Source organism: Oncorhynchus gorbuscha, unplaced genomic scaffold (assembly GCF_021184085.1).
Source record: "Oncorhynchus gorbuscha isolate QuinsamMale2020 ecotype Even-year unplaced genomic scaffold, OgorEven_v1.0 Un_scaffold_953, whole genome shotgun sequence".
In the NCBI taxonomy this organism is placed as follows: domain Eukaryota; kingdom Metazoa; phylum Chordata; class Actinopteri; order Salmoniformes; family Salmonidae; genus Oncorhynchus; species Oncorhynchus gorbuscha.
This window is the reverse complement of record NW_025745893.1, coordinates 232,501-257,240: the sequence shown is the minus strand read 5'-3', so window position 1 is coordinate 257,240 and position 24,740 is coordinate 232,501. Positions and strand designations below refer to the sequence as shown.

At 45.8% G+C, this 24,740-nt stretch overlaps 1 pseudogene; it reads right to left on the bottom strand.

The window, feature by feature from the left end:
* Window positions 1-9,466: 9,466 nt before the first annotated feature.
* Window positions 9,467-24,740, bottom strand: part of LOC124020851 — a 165,062-nt pseudogene continuing 149,788 nt past the window's right edge.

Genomic DNA, 24,740 nt, shown 5'->3' with positions numbered 1-24,740 from the left:
CAACTAAATCACAAGAACTGCCTCATCCACTTGAGTACAACTAAATCACAAGAACTGCCTCATCCACTTGAGTACAACTAAATCACAAGAACTGCCTCATCCACTTGAGTACAACTAAATCACAAGAACTGCCTCATCCACTTGAGTACAACTAAAGCAGAAGAACTGCCTCATCCACTTGAGTACAACTAAATCAATAGAACTGCCTCATCCACTTGAGTACAACTAAATCACAAGAACTGCGTCATCCACTTGAGTACAACTAAAGTCCTGTGAAGCTTTGCAGTTGCAATGTTCCAAAATCACCCAGAATGTTTTTCTTCTTCAGATAATTCAGTCGTAAGGAACTCCTAGTAGACGTTGTGTGAAGACAACTGATCACTGTTTCACGTCAGACACTTCCATCCAATTCCACCTCCTCCAAACAGTGAGATACTTGAGTCCTTACAGGATATCCTCAAGCAGTAGAATGTTGGTATGACTCCAGCTCCAAGCTTCCACAGCGTTCAACCAGACCCCCCTTAGACTACGATATAGACCTTTGGTGGGTATGAGTCAAATAGTGTGCAGTTGATACTTCATTCTCTATAAGTAACATTTCAATAAAAATATTTTTTAAATTTTTTATAGATGTGTTTTAAAATATGTGTCTCTAAACTTTCCCCCTTGGAGAGAGAGAGGTCATCAAAAGTCTTTGTTCTCCAGAACTACTTTTAGGTAGTCCACTCCTTTTTTCCCCTTCCTGTATGCTCTCTCTCTCTCTCTCTCTCTCTCTCTCTCTCTCTCTCTCTCTCTCTCTCTCTCTCTCTCTCTCTCTCTCTCTCTCTCTCTCTCTCTCTCTCTCTCTCTCTCTCTCTCTCTCTCTCTCTCTCTCTCTCTCTCTCTCTCTCTCTCTCTCTGTCTCTCTCTCTCTCTCTCTCTCTCTCTCTCTCTCTCTCTCTCTCTCTCTCTCTCTCTCTCTCTCTCTCTCTCTCTCGCTCTCTCTCGCTGTCTCTTGTTGTCTCTCTCTCTCGCTGTCCCCTACTCTCTCTCTCTCTTGCTTTCCCCTACTCTCTCTCTCTCGCTGTCCCCTACTCTCTCTCTCTCTCTCTCTCTCTCGCTGTCCCCTACTCTCTCTCTCTCGATGAAACCAACACTTTCAGTGTTGTCGTTTTCAATTTCCGGCAACTGAGCATATATTCTGTTGGGTATGACAAAAACATCAAACCTCAACAACTACAGTTTCCGTTGACATTTTCACAGATCTATAGTGCAGTCTGGAGCCCTGAAATACTGTAGTCAGCTGTTTCAGAGGCTGTGCCTTTTGACTGTTGCAACATTTCACTTTACAACATCTCACTTTTCAACATCACAATTTTTTGAAATGCTGAAGAGAGGCAAGGATGAAATTAAAAACAGATCAGTGTGTGATATTTCGAAACAGTTTCTCTTTATTGGCAGTAGGGACTATAAAGTCAACGTCTTACAGTAGGTACAGTATCAGCAGTTTCAGTAGGTACAGTATCAGCAGTTTCATTAGGTACAGTATCATTTTCTGTTTAGGTACAGGGCAGTTTAGTGGCATCTTCAAGCCGCTAACTGTCTAGTCAAGGTAGTACAACTCTCAACGTAATATTCTCAAGGTAGTACAACTCTCAACGTAGTACTCTCAAGGTAGTAAAACTCTCAACGTAATATTCTCAAGGTAGTACAACTCTCAACGTAGTATTCTCAAGATAGTACAACTCTCAACGTAGTACTCTCAAGGTAGTACAACTCTCAACGTAGTACTCTCAAGGTAGTACAACTCTCAACGTAATATTCTCAAGGTAGTACAACTCTCAACGTAGTACTCTCAAGGTAGTAAAACTCTCAATGTAATATTCTCAAGGTAGTACAACTCTCAACGTAGTATTCTCAAGGTAGTACAACTCTCAACGTAGTACTCTCAAGGTAGTACAACTCTCAACGTAGTACTCTCAAGGTAGTAAAACTCTCAACGTAATATTCTCAAGGTAGTACAACTCTCAACGTAGTACTCTCAAGGTAGTACAACTCTCAATGTAGTATTCTCAAGGTAGTACAACTCTCAACGTAATATTCTCAAGGTAGTACAACTCTCAACATAATATTCTCAAGGTAGTACAACTCTCAACGTAGTACTCTCAAGGTAGTACAACTCTCAATGTAGTACTCTCAAGGTAGTACAACTCTCAATGTAGTACTCTCAAGGTAGTACAACTCTGCACAACACAGGGTAGTAGAGTAACATCCAAGCATATTCCATGTACAGTACAGTAATACAGTCAACAGAACACGTCAGAGCTGTCTAAAGGTCATAGCAGGGCTTCAGTACTAAACCCTCAGTAAAAACCACCAAAACAATTACTCAACACACTGTTTTAGTTTCAGCTAAGTTTTACATTTGAGTTTTGGTCTGTTGTTTTTTTTAAAATAAACACTACAGATGAATGCCAACATACTTCCTCCGCATCAGCAAGTATTCAGTGACCCGATGTCCAGTCGTACAGTAGAAGAATAAACCCCCTTTTCCCCTCTGTAGTAGGAACAACACAAACAGCTGTTGGAGGCCTGCACCTCTCCTTGTGCTGCCCTCCAAACATGTACATTTCATTAAAGCATACATACAATATGTACAGCTTATATCAGATATATAAATAGTTACTACTGTGGTTATTATGGCGGACAAGGAGAGAACCAATCACAACATTCAAGTCCATTAGTAGTACATCGGGGAAGAACTCATAGGCCTGAGTCCAAAACGCCACCCTCTTCTCTAGATAGTTCACTACTTGTGATCAGAGCTCTATGGGCCTCGTCAAATGTAGTGCACTTTAAAGGCTCTAGGGTCCCATTTGGAACGCACCCCTTTGTCCTCCTGGCTAATATGGCCATTAAGCCCACATAGTGAATAGATACAACTCTACTAACAGTCAACAATATGCACGGACGTTTAACGTTTTATGTATTCAAAACCTTTTTTCTTTTCACAAATAATAATACAAAAAGTGAAATGTTTCTCAATTCATTGTCACACAACAAACAACCATCTGTATCCTCCTTGGTTTTCAGAACACATGCACATTTTCAGCAGCAAGATAGATTCCTATGTGGTCCTTATAGATATGCCTGTCCACATTATGTTTAATGGTCCTTATAGATATGCCTGTCCACATTATGTTTAATGATCCTTATAGATATGCCTGACCACATTATGTTTAATGGTCCTTATAGATATGCCTGTCCACATGATGTTTAATGGTCCTTATAGATATGCCTGTCCACATTATGTTTAATGGTCCTTATGGCCTGTCCACATTATGTTTAATGGTCCTTATATATGCCTGTCCACATTATGTTTAATGGTCCTTATAGATATGCCTGACCACATTATGTTTAATGGTCCTTATAGATATGCCTGTCCACATTATGTTTAATGGTCCTTATAGATATGCCTGTCCACATTATGTTTAATGGTCCTTATAGATATGCCTGTCCACATTATGTTTAATGGTCCTTATAGATATGCCTGTCCACATTATGTTTAATGGTCCTTATAGATATGCCTGACCACATGATGTTTACATTATGTTTAATGGTCCTTATAGATATGCCTGTCCACATTATGTTTAATGGTCCTTATAGATATGCCTGTCCACATTATGTTTAATGGTCCTTATAGATATGCCTGTCCACATGATGTTTAATGTTTAATGGTCCTTATAGATATGCCTGACCACATTATGTTTAATGGTCCTTATAGATATGCCTGACCACATTATGTTTAATGGTCCTTATAGATATGCCTGTCCACATGATGTTTAATGGTCCTTATAGATATGCCTGACCACATTATGTTTAATGGTCCTTATAGATATGCCTGTCCACATTATGTTTAATGGTCCTTATAGATATGCCTGTCCACATTATGTTTAATGGTCCTTATAGATATGCCTGTCCACATTATGTTTAATGGTCCTTATAGATATGCCTGACCACATTATGTTTAATGGTCCTTATAGATATGCCTGTCCACATTATGTTTAATGGTCCTTATAGATGTATTGTATATAAATTCCTCCATCATGCATATTCATGACTTGCACCTCCATCACTCGGTCGTGTCATGCCATTGTTATGAACGTCGTTTAATGGTCATAGATATGCCTGCCACATCAACCGGAGGCATTCTGGACGGAGGCTAACTCCATCTGTTTCATGACTCAAAAATTACACTACATTAGCTTGTAAAGTTCGTCAAAAATAGGTAGCAATGCTAACGTTAGCTAGCTAAAATCCGGTGGCCTCCCCTCAATTTTAGCTAGCTAGTGAAAGTCAATCTGGCGACATTCAATGTTTTCCTACAAATGATTTGCCTCATTTTGAATTTCATTGTATTTCCAATCCACTGTAATGCGCTTTTTGATTAAATCTTCATCAGCGCTCATTGACGATGCATTTAGCAAAATGCTCAGTCGGGCATCAGTCCAACATGAACGTTTAAAACAATATTGTGACCAAACTTGCAACCTATGAATATAATGTACATGAAGAGAAACAATGTAGATTATAGACCGTCCGGCGATTGATCACTAAAACCCTGTTTAGAGCCCAGAACACAAATATTAATCTGTTTCCCTGCTGTTTCAGTGAAATAGTGATATATTCAGTTTGAGGTTCCAGGCTACTAAACTATTATAAATCATGATAATACCCTCGGAGAGTTCATCAATGAGCTTGATGCCTTGATAAGCTCCTTTCCTGAGTACGGCTCACCTCTCACAGTTCTGGGCGACTTTAACCTCCCCACGTCTACCTTTGACTCTTTCCTCTCTGCCTCCTTCTTTCCACTCCTCTCCTCTTTTGACCTCACCCTCTCACCTTCCCCCCCTACTCACAAGGCAGGCAATACGCTCGACCTCATCTTTACTAGATGCTGTTCTTCCACTAACCTCATTGCAACTCCCCTCCAAGTCTCCGACCACTACCTTGTATCCTTTTCCCTCTCGCTCTCATCCAACACCTCCCACACTGCCCCTACTCGGATGGTATCGCGCCGTCCCAACCTTCGCTCTCTCTCCCCCGCTACTCTCTCCTCTTCCATCCTATCATGTCTTCCCTCCGCTCAAACCTTCTCCCACCTATCTCCTGATTCTGCCTCCTCAACCCTCCTCTCCTCCCTCTCTGCATCCCTTGACTCTCTATGTCCCCTATCCTCCAGGCCGGCTCGGTCCTCCCCTCCCGCTCCGTGGCTCGATGACTCATTGCGAGCTCACAGAACAAGGCTCCGGGCAGCCGAGCGGAAATGGAGGAAAACTCGCCTCCCTGCGGACCTGGCATCCTTTCACTCCCTCCTCTCTACATTTTCCTCCTCTGTCTCTGCTGCTAAAGCCACTTTCTACCACGCTAAATTCCAAGCATCTGCCTCTAACCCTAGGAAGCTCTTTGCCACCTTCTCCTCCCTCCTGAATCCTCCTCCCCCCCCTCCTCCCTCTCTGCAGATGACTTCGTCAACCATTTTGAAAAGAAGGTCAACGACATCCGATCCTCGTTTGCTAAGTCAAACGACACCGCTGGTTCTGCTCACACTGCCCTACCCTGTGCTCTGACCTCTTTCTCCCCTCTCTCTCCAGATGAAATCTCGCGTCTTGTGACGGCCGGCCGCCCAACAACCTGCCCGCTTGACCCTATCCCCTCCTCTCTTCTCCAGACCATTTCCGGAGACCTTCTCCCTTACCTCACCTCGCTCATCAACTCATCCCTGACCGCTGGCTACGTCCCTTCCGTCTTCAAGAGAGCGAGAGTTGCACCCCTTCTGAAAAAACCTACACTCGATCCCTCCGATGTCAACAATTACAGACCAGTATCCCTTCTTTCTTTTCTCTTCAAAACTCTTGAACGTGCCGTCCTTGGCCAGCTCTCCCGCTATCTCTCTCTGAATGACCTTCTTGATCCAAATCAGTCAGGTTTCAAGACTAGTCATTCAACTGAGACTGCTCTCCTCTGTATCACGGAGGCGCTCCGCACTGCTAAAGCTAACTCTCTCTCCTCTGCTCTCATCCTTCTAGATCTATCGGCTGCCTTCGATACTGTGAACCATCAGATCCTCCTCTCCACCCTCTCCGAGTTGGGCATCTCCGGCGCGGCCCACGCTTGGATTGCGTCCTACCTGACAGGTCGCTCCTACCAGGTGGCGTGGCGAGAATCTGTCTCCTCACCACGCGCTCTCACCACTGGTGTCCCCCAGGGCTCTGTTCTTGGCCCTCTCCTATTCTCGCTATACACCAAGTCACTTGGCTCTGTCATAACCTCACATGGTCTCTCTTATCATTGCTATGCAGACGACACACAATTAATCTTCTCCTTTCCCCTTCTGATGACCAGGTGGCGAATCGCATCTCTGCATGTCTGGCAGACATATCAGTGTGGATGACGGATCACCACCTCAAGCTGAACCTCGGCAAGACGGAGCTGCTCTTCCTCCCAGGGAAGGACTGCCCGTTCCATGATCTCGCCATCACGGTTGACAACTCCATTGTGTCCTCCTCCCAGAGCGCCAAGAACCTTGGCGTGATCCTGTACAACACCCTGTCGTTCTCAACCAACATCAAGGCGGTGGCCCGTTCCTGTAGGTTCATGCTCTACAACATCCGCAGAGTACGACCCTGCCTCACACAGGAAGCGGCGCAGGTCCTAATCCAGGCACTTGTCATCTCCCGTCTGGATTACTGCAACTCGCTGTTGGCTGGGCTCCCTGCCTGTGCCATTAAACCCCTTCAACTCATCCAGAACGCCGCAGCCCGTCTGGTGTTCAACCTTCCCAAGTTCTCTCACGTCACCCCACTCCTCCGTTCTCTCCACTGGCTTCCAGTTGAAGCTCGCATCCGCTACAAGACCATGGTGCTTGCCTACGGAGCTGTGAGAGGAACGGCACCTCAGTACCTCCAGGCTCTGATCAGGCCCTACACCCAAACAAGGGCACTGCGTTCATCCACCTCTGGCCTGCTCGCCTCCCTACCACTACAGCTCCCGCTCAGCCCAGTCAAAACTGTTCGCTGCCCTGGCCCCCCAATGGTGGAACAAACTCCCTCACGACGCCAGGACAGCGGAGTCAATCACCACCTTCCGGAGACACCTGAAACCCCACCTCTTTAAGGAATACCTAGGATAGGATAAGTAATCCCTCTCACCCCCCTTAAGATTTAGATGCACTATTGTAAAGTGACTGTTCCACTGGATGTCATAAGGTGAATGCACCAATTTGTAAGTCGCTCTGGATAAGAGCGTCTGCTAAATGACTTAAATGTAAATGTAAATGTAATGATCTGTATGGAGATCTGTATGGACAAGCAGCTTTCACGAGAACAACTTTGGCTGTTTGTGGGAATCGTCTTGTTGAGTTAGAAACCCTGGTGGAGTTAAGGAAATGAGCTCAAGGATGTCTTGTTTGAAGAGGAAGGAGCAGGGAGGGGTATTTGTTTTGTCTAGAATCCACCCTGAATTACTCCTCTGCTTCACTAGTGAGACCATAGTGAAATGGAGCGCTATTCAGGATGGATTCCAAGCTAGTAATTGTGCAACTCACTTCAGATTTTTTAGGAATTACCAGAAAAGTTTGAAGGGAGTCGTGTCCAATCTACAGTTGAAGTCGGAAGTTTACATACACTTAGGTTGTTGGAGTCATTAAAAGTCATTTTTCAACCACTCCACAAATTTCTTGCTTATAAACTATATTTTTGGCAAGTCGGTTAGGACATCTACTTTGTGCATGACACAAGTCATTTTTTCCAACAATTGTTTACAGACAGATTATTTCACTTATAATTCACTGTATCACAATTCCAGTGGGTCAGAAGTTTACATACACTATGTTGACTGTGCCTTTAAACAGCTTGGAAAATTCCAGAAAATGATGTCATGGCTTTAGAAGCTTTTGATAGGCTAATTGACATCATGTGAGTCAATTGGAGGTGTACCTGTGGACGTATTTCAAGGCGTACATTCAGACTCAGTGCCTCTTTGATGGGAAAATCAAAAGAAATCAGCCAAGACCTCAGAAAAAAAAAATTGTAGACCTCCACAAGTCTGGTTCATCCTTGGGAGCAATTTCCAAACACCTGAAGGTACCACGTTCATCTGTACAAACAATAGTACGCAAGTATAAACACCATGGGACCACACAGCCGTCATACCGATCAGGAAGGAGACGCGTTCTGTCTCCTAGAGATGAATGTACTTTGGTGCGAAAAGTGCAAATCAATCCCAGAACAACAGCAAAGGACCTTGTGAAGATGCTGGAGGAAACAGGTACAAAAGTATCTAAATCCACAGTAAAATGAGTCCTATATCGACATAACATGAAAGGCCGCTCAGCAAGGAAGAAGCCACGGCTCCAAAACCGCCATACAAAAAGCCAAACTACAGTTTGCAACTCCACATGGGGACACAGAATGTACTTTTTGGAGAAATGTCCTCTGGTCTGATGAAACAAAAATATAACTGTTTGGCCATAACGACCATAGTTATGTTTGGAGGAAAAAGGGGGAGGCTTGCAAGCCGACGAACACCATCCCAACCGTGAAGCACGGGGGTGGCAGCATCATGTTGTGGGGGTGCTTTGCTGCAGGAGGGACTGGTGTACTTTACAAAATAGGTGGCGTCATGAGGTAGGAATATTATGTGGATATATTGAAGAAACATCTCAAGACATTATTGTGGGAAGCTTGTGGAAGGCTACCCGAAACGTATGACCCAAGTTAAACAATTTTAAGGCAATGCTACCAAAGACTAATTGAGTGTCTGTAAACTTCTGACCCATTGGGAATGTGATGAAAAAAAACTTAATGCTGAAATAAATCACTCTCTACTATTATTCTGACATTTCGCAATCTTATGGTGATCCTGACTGACCTAAAACAGGGAATTTTTACTTGGATTAAATGTCAGGAATTGTGAAAAACTGAGTTTAAATGTATTTGGCTAAGGTGTATGTAAACTTCTGACTTCAACTGTATGTATTTGGCATTTAGAAGCTACAGTATATCAGAGTTTGAAATCAGGGTCAGATAATCCAGACAATTGTTTTTTATAAGTGTCTGATTGATGTTATCTTTGTAATAATTGCTTTGTTCCAGAGATAAAGTGTGTGGGAATTTATACCATTCAGTCATACAGAGAAAACATCATGTCTAAAAGTACCAAACGATCATGAGTTTACTGTTACACATCAAAACATTATCATAATATTGTATAAAACAAAAAATAATTATTATTACTATAATTTAATCTATATGATCAACAATTAAACACAACATGTCATTTAACCGTTTACATTTTGGTAAAGAAAGTTGTCATATATCTGTGATGCTTAAAGGCCCAACGCAGCCGTTTTTATCTCAATTTCAATTAACTGCCTTATTCCAACATCATAGTATGTGTATATATATAAAACACAGGGGGGGGATCATGTTTTTGACTGCACTGGGCCTTTAATGGTCAACACAATATACCTGAGGATGGATTTGAAAGCTAAGAAATGAAAAATCAATGATTTTTTGAAAAGAAAAAGAAAAAAGGTTTTGTTATTAAGATTGATTTAGTGATGAAATGTCGTTTCAGAGCCAGGGTAGATCACACGGCAGCCATGACAGTTCTCTGTGAATAAGGTAGATCTACAGGTACCTGATAACAGAGAGCTTTGGTATGGAACATTGGATCACACGGCAGCCATGACAGTTCTCTGTGAATAAGGTAGATCTACAGGTACCTGATAACAGAGAGCTTTGGTATGGAACATTGGATCACACGGCAGCCATGACAGTTCTCTGTGAATAAGGTAGATCTACAGGTACCTGATAACAGAGAGCTTTGGTATGGAACATTGGATCACACGGCAGCCATGACAGTTCTCTGTGAATAAGGTAGATCTACAGGTACCTGATAACAGAGAGCTTTGGTATGGAACATTGGATCACACGGCAGCCATGACAGTTCTCTGTGAATAAGGTAGATCTACAGGATGGCCTATAGCAGGGGGCTGCCAAACTCAATTCCTGAAGGGCCGTGTGTCGGCTGGCTTTTTATGTTGGTTATCTGCTTCCGAGTCAGTGTGTATATTGGCCACATCCCCATAGTGTAAAGACCTTGTGATGTGTAGTACCGTGCAGACAGGCCCAATCGTTCCCTCACCTTTCATACACAGATCTTTCAATGGATGATCAACATGCTATTAGAGGTATAGTATATGGCAGAGGGGCAGCTTCTAGTGTGTTACTGAGAGAAAAGCCAACCTCCAGTGGAATATAACAGTCTTCAGAATAATACCCTTTGTGTAACAGCACATAGTTTAAAAAATAAATAAATAATCAGAATTTAAAAAAATATCCTAGTAAAGTCACTTAGACAAGTGCTATTCATTTAGACAGCATACCTTTAGCTTTTCAATAGAAACACCATGGACGATTTAAGGACCACAGACTACCTACCCATCTACTGTAGCACATAGTAGTAAGAGGTCAGAGTGTAGCTATACTACAAAATCAATATCAGGCAATCTGATTGGACAGAGCTGCAGTATCAGAGAGTTTGATTGGACAGAGGCAGGTTGCTCACAACAACGTTTTCAGAAGCAGAGCTGCTCACGAATGACAGGAAGTAGTAGAAGAAGAGGAGGAGGAAAGAGAGGAAGAGAAGAACGGATACATTACATTCAGAGACATAATCACCTGTCCATACCTCCATCTCTCCATCTCAATCAGCCAATAGCAGTCCAGGCTGTCCATACCTCCATCTCTCTCTCTGTAAGGAGACTCAATCAATCAGCCAATAGCAGTCCAGGCTGTCCATACCTCCATCTCTCTCTCTGTAAGGAGACTCAATCAATCAGCCAATAGCAGTCCAGGCTGTCCATACCTCCATCTCTCTCTCTGTAAGGAGACTCAATCAATCAGCCAATAGCAGTCCAGGCTGTCCATATCCATCTCTCTCTGTATCAATCAATCAGCCAATAGCAGGACAGGCTGTCCATACCTCCATCTCTCTCTCTGTAAGGAGACTCAATCAATCAGCCAATAGCAGTCCAGGCTGTCCATACATGTCCACAAAGACAAAGCCCACAAGGACATCTACCATCCAATCGTCACCCGAACATCCACTTCCTCATTAGTCACATGACCTCACAGTCACCAGGTAAGATAGGTCCTTCCCGCTAGGGGGAATTAAATTCCACTTCCTGGCCTCTGTTCATTGGCCGGTGTCGGCGGAGAGGCGGGTCTCGAAGAGGCTCAAGGCGTGGTGGACAAACTCGTACTGCTCCGCTGTCTGGATCAGACCTCCTCTGAAAAGGACACACAGAGACAAGGCAGCCATGAGAATCCCGGCTAAAATAACAACACGGACCAGTAACAGTGGGAGCATGTTAGTAACATGCTATGAAATGCAAGGAGTGGAAAATCATTTCAATAAAACTAAACCTTCCATCAGTTGTGGCCGTGCTACTGTCTGAAATATAGTGAATCCATCTCATACTGTGACTGAAGAACATCTTCTTATTTTAGTGCTGCTGAACATTCGGAACATTAATTACCAATGTTCTGCCTCATAATACATGAACCATTTAGGATCGTCTCCAGCTCATTTAATCCCGTGGTAATTAGTCACGACAAAAGGTCATTTAAACTCGTACTCAGTCATCTAAACGGTACAGTGGCAGTTTGCTTCAGTACATTCTGTTCAATGATTAACTAAAGCTCAACCGAGACAACATTATGAAGTCCTTGATACCCTGTTGAGCTGCAGGCTACTGCTTCATCCTAATGGACTGCAGTGCTTTATCCTGGAACAGACAGGATGTGGGAGATATTTCAGCTTAAACCCTGTTCAGGCTCAGGGGATGAGTGTGTGTGTGTGTGTGTGTGTGTGTGTGTGTGTGTGTGTGTGTGTGTGTGTGTGTGTGTGTGTGTGTGTGTGTGTGTGTGTGTGTGTGTGTGTGTGTGTGTGTGTGTGTGTGTGTGTGTGTGTGTGTGTGTGTGTGTGTGTGTGTGTGTGTTTGAAAGAGATAGGAACATATTATCACGTTCTGTCCCTCTCTTGAAACAAAGTTTCTCATGTACAAGTTTCTTAGCATGATTTATGTCACACCCACCTACATCCCCCCTAACATCCATCCTGACTGTCTGTCTGACTGTCCTCACCCACCTACACCCCTCCTAACATCCATCCTGACTGTCTGTCTGACTGTCCTCACCCACCTACATCCCTCGTAACATCCATCCTGACTGTCTGTCAGACTGTCCTCACCCAGCCACATCCATCCTGACGGTCTGTCTGTGTCCTCACCCAGCCACATCCATCCTGACTGTCTGTCTGACTGTCGTCACCCACCTACACCCCCCCCTAACATCCATCCTGACTGTCTGTCTGACTGTCCTCACCCAGCCACATCAATCCTGACTGTCTGTCTGACTGTCCTAACCCAGCCACATCCATCCTGACTGCCAGTCTGACTGTCCTCACCCAGCCACATCCATCCTGACTGTCTGTCTGACTGTCCTCACCCAGCCACATCCATCCTGACTGTCTGTCTGACTGTCCTCACCCAGCCACATCCATCCTGACTGTCTGTCTGACTGTCCTCACCCACCTACATCCCTCCAAACATCCATCCTGACTGTCTGTCTGACTGTCCCCACTCAGCCACATCCATCCTGACTGTCTGTCTGACTGTCCTAACCCAGCCACATCCATCCTGACTGTCTGTCTGACTGTCCTAACCCAGCCACATCCATCCTGACTGTCTGTCTGACTGTCGTCACCCACCTACATCCCCCCTAACATCAAATCAAATCAAATCAAATCAAATTTTATTTGTCACATACACATGGTTAGCAGATGTTAATGCGAGTGTAGCGAAATGCTTGTGCTTCTAGTTCCGACAATGCAGTGATAACCAACAAGTAATCTAACTAACAATTCAAAAAAAAACTACTGTCTTATACACAGTGTAAGGGGATAAGGAACATGTACATAAGGATATATGAATGAGTGATGGTACAGAGCAGCATACAGTAGATGGTATCGAGTACAGTATATACATATGAGATGAGTGTGTAGACAAAGTAAACAAAGTGGCATAGTTAAAGTGGCTAGTGATACATGTGTTACATAAGGATGCAGTCGATGTTGTAGAGTACAGTATATACATATGCATATGAGATGAATAATGTAGGGTAAGTAACATTATATAAGGTAGCATTGTTTAAAGTGGCTAGTGATATATTTACATCATTTCCATCAATTCCCATTATTAAAATGGCTGGAGTTGGGTCAGTGTCAATGACAGTGTGTTGGCAGCAGCCACTCAATGTTAGTGGTGGCTATTTAACAGTCTGATGGCCTTAGATAGAAGCTGTTTTTCAGTCTCTCGGTCCCAGCTTTGATGCACCTGTACTGACCTCGCCTTCTGGATGATAGCGGGGTGAACAGGCAGTGGTTCGGGTGGTTGATGTCCTTGATGATCTTTATGGCCTTCCTGTAACAACGGGTGGTGTAGGTGTCCTGGAGGGCAGGTAGTTTGCCCCCGGTGATGCGTTGTGCAGTCCTCACTACCCTCTGGAGAGCCTTACGGTTGAGGGCGGAGCAGTTGCCGTACCAGGCGGTGATACAGCCCGCCAGGATGCTCTCGATTGTGCATCTGTAGAAGTTTGTGAGTGCTTTTGGTGACAAGCCAAATTTTTTCAGCCTCCTGAGGTTGAATAGGCGCTGCTGCACCTTCTTCACGACGCTGTCAGTGTGAGTGGACCAATTCAGTTTGTCTGTGATGTGTATGCCGAGGAACTTAAAACTAGCTACCCTCTCCACTACTGTTCCATCGATGTGGATAGGGGGGTGTTCCCTCTGCTGTTTCCTGAAGTCCACAATCATCTCCTTAGTTTTGTTGACGTTGAGTGTGAGGTTATTTTCCTGACACCACACTCCAAGGGCCCTCACCTCCTCCCTGTAGGCCGTCTCGTCGTTGTTGGTAATCAAGCCTACCACTGTTGTGTCGTCATCCTTGATGATTGAGTTGGAGGCGTGCGTGGCCACGCAGTCGTGGGTGAACAGGGAGTACAGGAGAGGGCTCAGAACGCACCCTTGTGGGGCCCCCGTGTTGAGGATCAGCGGGGAGGAGATGTTGTTGCCTACCCTCACCACCTGGGGGCGGCCCGTCAGGAAGTCCAGTACCCAGTTGCACAGAGCGGGGTCGAGACCCAGGGTCTCGAGCTTGATGACGAGCTTGGAGGGTACTATGGTGTTGAATGCCGAGCTGTAGTCGATGAACAGCATTCTCACATAGGTATTCCTCTTCCATCCTGACTGTCTGTCTGACTGTCCTCACCCACCTACATCCCTCCTAACATCCATCCTGACTGTCTGTCTGACTGTCCTCACCCACCTACATCCCTCGTAACATCCATCCTGACTGTCTGTCTGACTGTCCTCACCCATCCATCCATCTTGACTGTCTGTCTGACATCCATCCTGACTGTCTGTCTGACTGTCCTCACCCACCTACATCCCTCGTAACATCCATCCTGACTGTCTGTCTGACTGTCCTCACCCAGCCACATCCATCCTGACTGTCTGTCTGACTGTCGTCACACACCTACACCCCCCTAACATCCATCCTGACTGTCTGTCTGACTGTCCTAACCCAGCCACATCCATCCTGACTGTCTGTCTGACTGTCCTCACCCAGCCACATCCATCCTGACTGTCTGTCTGACTGTCCTCACCCAGCCACATCCATCCTGACTGTCTGTCTGACTGTCCTCACCCATCCATCCTGACTGTCTGTCTGACTGTCCTCACCCAGCCACATCCATCCTGACTGTCTGTCTGACTGTCCTCACCCAGCCACATCCATCCTGACTGTCTGTCTGACTGTCCTCACCCAGCCACATCCATCCTGACTGTCTGTCTGACTGTCTGCCACATCCATCCTGACTGTCTGTCTGACTGTCCTCACCCAGCCACATCCATCCTTACTGTCTGTCTCACTGTCCTCACCCAGCCACATCCATCCTGACTGTCTGTCTGACTGTCCTCACCCAGCCACATCCATCCTGACTGTCTGCCTGACTGTCCTCACCCAGCCACATCCATCCCGACTGTCTGTCTGACTGTCCTCACCCAGCCACATCCATCCTGACTGTCTGCCTGACTGTCCTAACCCAGCCACATCCATCCCGACTGTCTGCCTGACTGTCCTAACCCAGCCACATCCATCCCGACTGTCTGCCTGACTGTCCTAACCCAGCCACATCCATCCCGACTGTCTGTCTGACTGTCCTCACCCAGCCACATCCATCCTGACTGTCTGCCTGACTGTCCTCACCCAGCCACATCCATCCCGACTGTCTGTCTGACTGTCCTCACCCAGCCACATCCATCCTGACTGTCTGCCTGACTGTCCTTACCCAGCCACATCCTTCCTGCCTGCCTTCCTGCCTGCCTAATCACTGATGGTCATTAGAGCAACACAAACACAGTAGCATACAAGCAGGAACATGGCTTTATCTTCACCAGGTAACTCACCTGACTGCTGTAAATAGACAGCTGTCTGGACCTATTCCACATACTGTCTAATACACCAGGTGTAGGTAACTCACCTGTCTGCTGTAAACAGACAGCTGTCTGGACCTATTCCACATACTGTCTAATACACCAGGTGTAGGTAACTCACCTGTCTGCTGTAAACAGACAGCTGTCTGGACCTATTCCACATACTGTCTAATACACCAGGTGTAGGTAACTCACCTGTCTGCTGTAAACAGACAGCTGTCTGGACCTATTCCACATACTGTCTAATATACCAGGTGTAGGTAACTCACCTGTCTGCTGTAAACATATTGTACTACATTGGACCTATTCCACATACTGTCTAATACACCAGGTGTAGGTAACTCACCTGTCTGCTGTACACGACAGCTGTCTGGACCTATTCCACATACTGTCTAATACACTAGGTGTAGGTAACTCACCTGTCTGCTGTAAACATATTCTACTCCATTGGACCTATTCCACATACTGTCTAATACACCAGGTGTAGGTAACTCACCTGTCTGCTGTAAACAGACAGCTGTCTGGACCTATTCCACATACTGTCTAATACACCAGGTGTAGGTAACTCACCTGTCTGCTGTAAACAGACAGCTGTCTGGACCTATTCCACATACTGTCTAATACACCAGGTGTAGGTAACTCACCTGTCTGCTGTAAACATATTCTACTCCATTGGACCTATTCCACATACTGTCTAATACTCCAGGTGTAGGTAACTCACCTGTCTGCTGTAAACATATTCTACTCCATTGGACCTATTCCACATACTGTCTAATACACCAGGTGTAGGTAACTCACCTGTCTGCTGTAAACAGACAGCTGTCTGGACCTATTCCACATACTGTCTAATACACCAGGTGTAGGTAACTCACCTGTCTGCTGTTAACATATTGTACTACATTGGACCTATTCCACATACTGTCTAATATACCAGGTGTAGGTAACTCACCTGTCTGCTGTAAACAGACAGCTGTCTGGACCTATTCCACATACTGTCTAATACACCAGGTGTAGGTAACTCACCTGTCTGCTGTTAACATATTGTACTCCATTGGACCTATTCCACATACTGTCTAATACACCAGGTGTAGGTAACTCACCTGTCTGCTGTTAACATATTGTACTACATTGGACCTATTCCACATACTGTCTAATACACCAGGTGTAGGTAACTCACCTGTCTGCTGTTAACATATTGTACTACATTGGACCTATTCCACATACTGTCTAATACACCAGGTGTAGGTAACTCACCTGTCTGCTGTAAACAGACAGCTGTCTGGACCTATTCCACATACTGTCTAATACACCAGGTGTAGGTAACTCACCTGTCTGCTGTTAACATATTGTACTCCATTGGACCTATTCCACATACTGTCTAATACACCAGGTGTAGGTAACTCACCTGTCTGCTGTTAACATATTGTACTCCATTGGACCTATTCCACATACTGTCTAATACACCAGGTGTAGGTAACTCACCTGTCTGCTGTTAACATATTGTACTACATTGGACCTATTCCACATACTGTCTAATACACCAGGTGTAGGTAACTCACCTGTCTGCTGTTAACATATTGTACTCCATTGGACCTATTCCACATACTGTCTAATACACCAGGTGTAGGTAACTCACCTGTCTGCTGTTAACATATTGTACTCCATTGGACCTATTCCACATACTGTCTAATACACCAGGTGTAGGTAACTCACCTGTCTGCTGTTAACATATTGTACTCCATTGGACCTATTCCACATACTGTCTAATACACCAGGTGTAGGTAACTCACCTGTCTGCTGTTAACATATTGTACTACATTGGACCTATTCCACATACTGTCTCATACACCAGGTGTAGGTAACTCACCTGTCTGCTGTTAATATATTGTACTCCATTGGACCTATTCCACATACTGTCTAATACACCAGGTGTAGGTAACTCACCTGTCTGCTGTAAACAGACAGCTGTCTGGACCTATTCCACATACTGTCTAATATACCAGGTGTAGGTAACTCACCTGTCTGCTGTAAACATATTGTACTACATTGGACCTATTCCACATACTGTCTAATACACCAGGTGTAGGTAACTCACCTGTCCCTGCTGGGGAGCCCGCCTGTCTCCTCCACATACTGTCAATACAGCTGGTGTAGGTAACTCACCTGTCTGCTGTAAACATATTCTACTCCATTGGACCTATTCCATACTGTCTAATACACCAGGTCTGGGCCACCTGTCTGCTGTAAACAGACAGCTGTCTGGACCTATTCCAGATTTGTCTAAGATCAAGGTTGTGGTTTCACCTGTCTGTTTAAACAGACAGCTGTCTGGTTTATTCCACATTTCTGTCTAATACACCAGGTGTAGGTAACTCACCTGTCTGCTGTAAACATATTCTTCTAAATTGGACCTATTCCACATACTGTTATAAAGCAGCTTTTCCAGGTGTGGTAACTCACCTGTCTGCTGTAAACATATTCTACTCCATTGGACAGATTCCACATACTGTCTAACAACAGAATGGTGTGGGTAACTCACCTGTGTGGGTGTAAACAGACAGCTGTCTGGAAAATATTCCACATAGATCGCTGATTGGTCATACACCAGGTGTAGGTAACTCATGTCTCTGAGAACATATTGTACTACATTGGACCTATTCCACATACTGTCTAATATACCAGGTGTAGGTAACTCACCTGTCTGCTTTGGTCAGACAGCTGTCTGGACCTATTCCACATACTGTCTAATACACCAGGTGTAGGTAACTCACCTGTCTGCTGTTAACATATTGTACTCCATTGGACCTATTCCACATACTGTCTAATACACCAGGTGTAGGTAACTCACCTGTCTGCTGTTAACATATTGTACTACATTGGACCTATTCCACATACTGTCTAATACACCAGGTGTAGGTAACTCACCTGTCTGCTGTTAACATATTGTACTACATTGGACCTATTCCACATACTGTCTAATACACCAGGTGTAGGTAACTCACCTGTTGAGGTCCAGACAGCTGTCTGGACCTATTCCACATTGTTAATACACCAGGTTGCCAGGTAACTCACCTGTCTGCTGTTAACATATTGTCTGGACCTATTCCACATCATTAATCATAATACACCAGGTGTAGGTAACTCACCTGTCTGCTGTTAACATATTGTACTCCATTGGACCTATTCCACATACTGTCTAATACACCAGGTGTAGGTAACTCACCTGTCTGCTGTTAACATATTGTACTACATTGGACCTATTCCACATACTGTCTAATACACCAGGTGTAGGTAACTCACCTGTCTGCTGTTAACATATTGTACTCCATTGGACCTATTCCACATACTGTCTAATACACCAGGTGTAGGTAACTCACCTGTCTGTCTGTTAACATATTGTACTCCATTGGACCTATTCCAATACTTTAATACACCAGGTGTAGGTAACTCACCTGTCTGCTGTTAACATATTGTACTCCATTGGACCTATTCCACATACTGTCTAATACACCAGGTGTAGGTAACTCACCTGTCTGCTGTTAACATATTGTACTACATTGAGACCTATTCCACATACTGTCTAATACACCAGGTGTAGGTAACTCACCTGTCTGATGTTAATATATTGTACTCCATTGGACCTGATTCCACATACTGTCTAATACACCAGGTGTAGGTAACTCACCTGTCCGCTCTGAGCTGACACACAATCCCCAGCACATCTACCACTCCCTCCAGCTCCAACTGACGACAGCCTGTCTCATCGTCTGGCGATGAAGCAGCCCGTTCGGCTGTCCCTGCGCTGCAGTGTACGATGACGGGTCCCTGTCGATGGGGAGCCCGCCCTGTCCTCCTCCAAACAGTCTCTCATCAGCTGGAGCAGGGGCTGGGCGCTGTCTGGGGTCTTATGGTCCGGCCACGATGTGTACCAGTAGTGCTTCACCACACGACTCTGGGCCCCTTGCTGTGAAAGAGACAAAGACACACACAGAGTTTGAGTAAGATCAAGATTGTGGTTTCAGTCTAGTTTAAAGTAACTGTCCAGTGTTTACAGATTTCTATGAAATATGACCTGTAATCAATGACAATGTGAATGAAATAGTTTTCCTTCTAAATTTTTTAAATAAATTATGTTATAAAGCAGCTTTTCTGTTTTGGAATACTGTGGGCGTACTGGAACAACAGAATGGTGTGGCTGTCTGGAACAACAGAATGGTGTGGTCAGCTGTCTGGGAACAGAATGGTGTGGTCAGCTGTCTGGACAACAGAATGGTGTGGTCAGCTGTCTGGGAACAGAATGGTGTGGTCTCAGAATGGTGTGGTCAGCTCTGGTCAGTGTCTGGGAACAGAATGGTGTGGTCTGAATGGTGTGGGTGTATACTCTGTCTAAAAAATATTCATGCAAGTAGATCGCTGATTGGTCAGTTCATCCACCTCAGGAGGATGACATCATGCTCTGAGAAAATAGGAAGCATTTTGGAAACGGTCTGTTTGAAATGTCTGGGTTTCAGGTGTTTTTTTTCTGGAAACAGTTTTATTTTCTCTAAAGTATGCTTTGGTCAAAAATACAAGTAGGGCCTATAGGATGAGTCAACATTATTTGGGTATGAGTCTCAGCAAAACATGAACTTTTAAAAGTGTAGATTTCCAATGGAGAGTTAATGAAGTGTATAGTAAATAGATAGAAACCCACTGTCGACCCAGTTGGTCAATGGGTTCCATCCTCAGTGAAAAGTACCTTCAGGTTGAGGGTCCGACAGGTGTCTTGTCACACTCTGTCACGTTGTTAATGAGCACAGCTCTGTCTGCCATGATAACAGCTCTGTCCAGTCACATTTCTGGAACAGACAACATCATTAATCATTACACATGTTATCGTATCACCAATCACTATTGATCCATTAAACTCTGTCAATAACACATGATAAACAGGATTATGTCATGTAATCTGTCAAATTTAGCTGTGTAGAATCAGCTCTGTCTCATTGTGTCTGTGTGTGTGTCTGTGTCTGTTTAGTGTGTGTGTGTGTGTCTGTCTCAGTGTCTGTGTGTGTGTGTGTGTGTGTGTGTGTGTGTGTGTGTGTCTCAGTGTGTGTGTGTGTGTCTGTGTGTGTGTGTGTGTGTGTGTCTGTCTTGTCTGTTTAGGGTTGAATATTTTCCCGGGTATTAAAAAAAAAAATCATCCTGAGAATAAATCACTCTTCTCCCAGTCATTCTAAAGCATAGAAACCATATAAATATACTTAAAAATTTAATTTGATTAGAGCTTTGATCAGCATGACAAATCAAGCCTGATGCTACCTGAGACTGATGCTACCTGAGACTGATGCTACCTGAGACTGTGCTACCTGAGACTGATGCTACCTGAGACTGATGCTACCTGGAGACTGATGCTACCTGAGACTGATGCTACCTGAGACTGATGCTACCTGAGACTGATGCTACCTGAGACTGATGCTACCTGAGACTGATGCTACCTGAGACTGATGCTAACCTGAGACTGATGCTACCTGAGACTGATGCTGTCTGAGACTGATGCTACCTGAGACAGCTCTGTCTCAGACTGATGCTACCTGAGACTGATGCTCTGTCTGAGCTACCTGAGAAACTGATGCTCTGTCTGATGCTGTCTGAGACTGATGCTACCTGAGCCTGAATACTAGCTGACTGCATGCTGTCTGGGAACAGCTCTGTCTCAGCTGTCTGGGAACAGCTCTGTCTCAGCTGTCTGGGAACAGCTCTGTCTCAGCTGTCTGGAAACAGCTCTGTCTCAGCTGTCTGGAAACAGCTCTGTCTCAGCTGTCTGGAAACAGCTCTGTCTCAGCTGTCTGGAAACAGCTCTGTCTCAGCTGTCTGGGAACAGCTCTGTCTCAGCTGTCTGGAAACAGCTCTGTCTCAGCTGTCTGGAAACAGCTCTGTCTCAGCTGTCTGGGAACAGCTCTGTCTCAGCTGTCTGGGAACAGCTCTGTCTCAGCTGTCTGGAAACAGCTCTGTCTCAGCTGTCTGGGAACAGCTCTGTCTCAGCTGTCTGGGAACAGCTCTGTCTCAGCTGTCTGGAAACAGCTCTGTCTCAGCTGTCTGGGAACAGCTCTGTCTCAGCTGTCTGGGAACAGCTCTGTCTCAGCTGTCTGGAAACAGCTCTGTCTCAGCTGTCTGGGAACAGCTCTGTCTCAGCTGTCTGGAAACAGCTCTGTCTCAGCTGTCTGGAAACAGCTCTGTCTCAGCTGTCTGGAAACAGCTCTGTCTCAGCTGTCTGGGAACAGCTCTGTCTCAGCTGTCTGGAAACAGCTCTGTCTCAGCTGTCTGGAAACAGCTCTGTCTCAGCTGTCTGGAAACAGCTCTGTCTCAGCTGTCTGGGAACAGCTCTGTCTCAGCTGTCTGGAAACAGCTCTGTCTCAGCTGTCTGGGAACAGTTTAGCTGTCTGGAAACAGCTCTGTCTCAGCTGTCTGGGAACAGCTCTGTCTCAGCTGTCTGGGAACAGCTCTGTCTCAGCTGTCTGGAAACAGCTCTGTCTCAGCTGTCTGGGAACAGCTCTGTCTCAGCTGTCTGGAAACAGCTCTGTCTCAGCTGTCTGGGAACAGCTCTGTCTCAGCTGTCTGGAAACAGCTCTGTCTCAGCTGTCTGGGAACAGCTCTGTCTCAGCTGTCTGGGAACAGCTCTGTCTCAGCTGTCTGGAAACAGCTCTGTCTCAGCTGTCTGGGAACAGCTCTGTCTCAGCTGTCTGGAAACAGCTCTGTCTCAGCTGTCTGGAAACAGCTCTGTCTCAGCTGTCTGGAAACAGCTCTGTCTCAGCTGTCTGGGAACAGCTCTGTCTCAGCTGTCTGGAAACAGCTCTGTCTCAGCTGTCTGGAAACAGCTCTGTCTCAGCTGTCTGGAAACAGCTCTGTCTCAGCTGTCTGGGAACAGCTCTGTCTCAGCTGTCTGGAAACAGCTCTGTCTCAGCTGTCTGGGAACAGTTTAGCTGTCTGGAAACAGCTCTGTCTCAGCTGTCTGGGAACAGCTCTGTCTCAGCTGTCTGGGAACAGCTCTGTCTCAGCTGTCTGGAAACAGCTCTGTCTCAGCTGTCTGGAAACAGCTCTGTCTCAGCTGTCTGGGAACAGCTCTGTCTCAGCTGTCTGGAAACAGCTCTGTCTCAGCTGTCTGGGAACAGTTTAGCTGTCTGGAAACAGCTCTGTCTCAGCTGTCTGGGAACAGCTCTGTCTCAGCTGTCTGGAAACAGCTCTGTCTCAGCTGTCTGGGAACAGCTCTGTCTCAGCTGTCTGGAAACAGCTCTGTCTCAGCTGTCTGGGAACAGCTCTGTCTCAGCTGTCTGGAAACAGCTCTGTCTCAGCTGTCTGGGAACAGTTTAGCTGTCTGGAAACAGCTCTGTCTCAGCTGTCTGGGAACAGCTCTGTCTCAGCTGTCTGGAAACAGCTCTGTCTCAGCTGTCTGGAAACAGCTCTGTCTCAGCTGTCTGGGAACAGTTTAAAAACAGCTCTGTCTCAGCTGTCTGGGAACAGCTCTGTCTCAGCTGTCTGGGAACAGTTTCTTGAGCTGTCTGGGAAACAGCTCTGTCTCAGCTGTCTGGGAACAGCTCTGTCTCAGCTGTCTGGAAACAGCTCTGTCTCAGCTGTCTGGGAACAGCTCTGTCTCAGCTGTCTGGGAACAGCTCTGTCTCAGCTGTCTGGAAACAGCTCTGTCTCAGCTGTCTGGAAACAGCTCTGTCTCAGCTGTCTGGAAACAGCTCTGTCTCAGCTGTCTGGAAACAGCTCTGTCTCAGCTGTCTGGAAACAGCTCTGTCTCAGCTGTCTGGGAACAGTTTAGCTGTCTGGAAACAGCTCTGTCTCAGCTGTCTGGGAACAGCTCTGTCTCAGCTGTCTGGAAACAGCTCTGTCTCAGCTGTCTGGGAACAGTTTAGCTGTCTGGAAACAGCTCTGTCTCAGCTGTCTGGAAACAGCTCTGTCTCAGCTGTCTGGGAACAGTTTAGCTGTCTGGAAACAGCTCTGTCTCAGCTGTCTGGGAACAGCTCTGTCTCAGCTGTCTGGAAACAGCTCTGTCTCAGCTGTCTGGGAACAGTTTAGCTGTCTGGAAACAGCTCTGTCTCAGCTGTCTGGAAACAGCTCTGTCTCAGCTGTCTGGGAACAGTTTAGCTGTCTGGAAACAGCTCTGTCTCAGCTGTCTGGAAACAGCTCTGTCTCAGCTGTCTGGAAACAGCTCTGTCTCAGCTGTCTGGGAACAGTTTCTCAGCTGTCTGGAAACAGCTCTGTCTCAGCTGTCTGGAAACAGCTCTGTCTCAGCTGTCTGGGAACAGTTTAGCTGTCTGGAAACAGCTCTGTCTCAGCTGTCTGGGAACAGCTCTGTCTCAGCTGTCTGGGAACAGTTTAGCTGTCTGGAAACAGCTCTGTCTCAGCTGTCTGGGAACAGCTCTGTCTCAGCTGTCTGGGAACAGCTCTGTCTCAGCTGTCTGGGAACAGCTCTGTCTCAGCTGTCTGGGAACAGCTCTGTCTCAGCTGTCTGGAAACAGCTCTGTCTCAGCTGTCTGGGAACAGTTTAGCTGTCTGGAAACAGCTCTGTCTCAGCTGTCTGGGAACAGCTCTGTCTCAGCTGTCTGGGAACAGTTTAGCTGTCTGGAAACAGCTCTGTCTCAGCTGTCTGGGAACAGCTCTGTCTCAGCTGTCTGGGAACAGTTTAGCTGTCTGGAAACAGCTCTGTCTCAGCTGTCTGGGAACAGCTCTGTCTCAGCTGTCTGGGAACAGCTCTGTCTCAGCTGTCTGGGAACAGCTCTGTCTCAGCTGTCTGGGAACAGCTCTGTCTCAGCTGTCTGGGAACAGCTCTGTCTCAGCTGTCTGGAAACAGCTCTGTCTCAGCTGTCTGGAAACAGTTTAGCTGTCTGGAAACAGCTCTGTCTCAGCTGTCTGGGAACAGTTTAGCTGTCTGGAAACAGCTCTGTCTCAGCTGTCTGGGAACAGTTTAGCTGTCTGGAAACAGCTCTGTCTCAGCTGTCTGGAAACAGCTCTGTCTCAATTTACAGTGTTATTTTTCCCGGGGAAAGTGAGTGAGTGAGTGAGTGAGTGAGTGAGTGAGTGAGTGCACCCGTACCTCATTCTTTTCCCTGAGCTTGGTGATCATGATGATGACAGGACAGTCTTCCTGCCAGGCC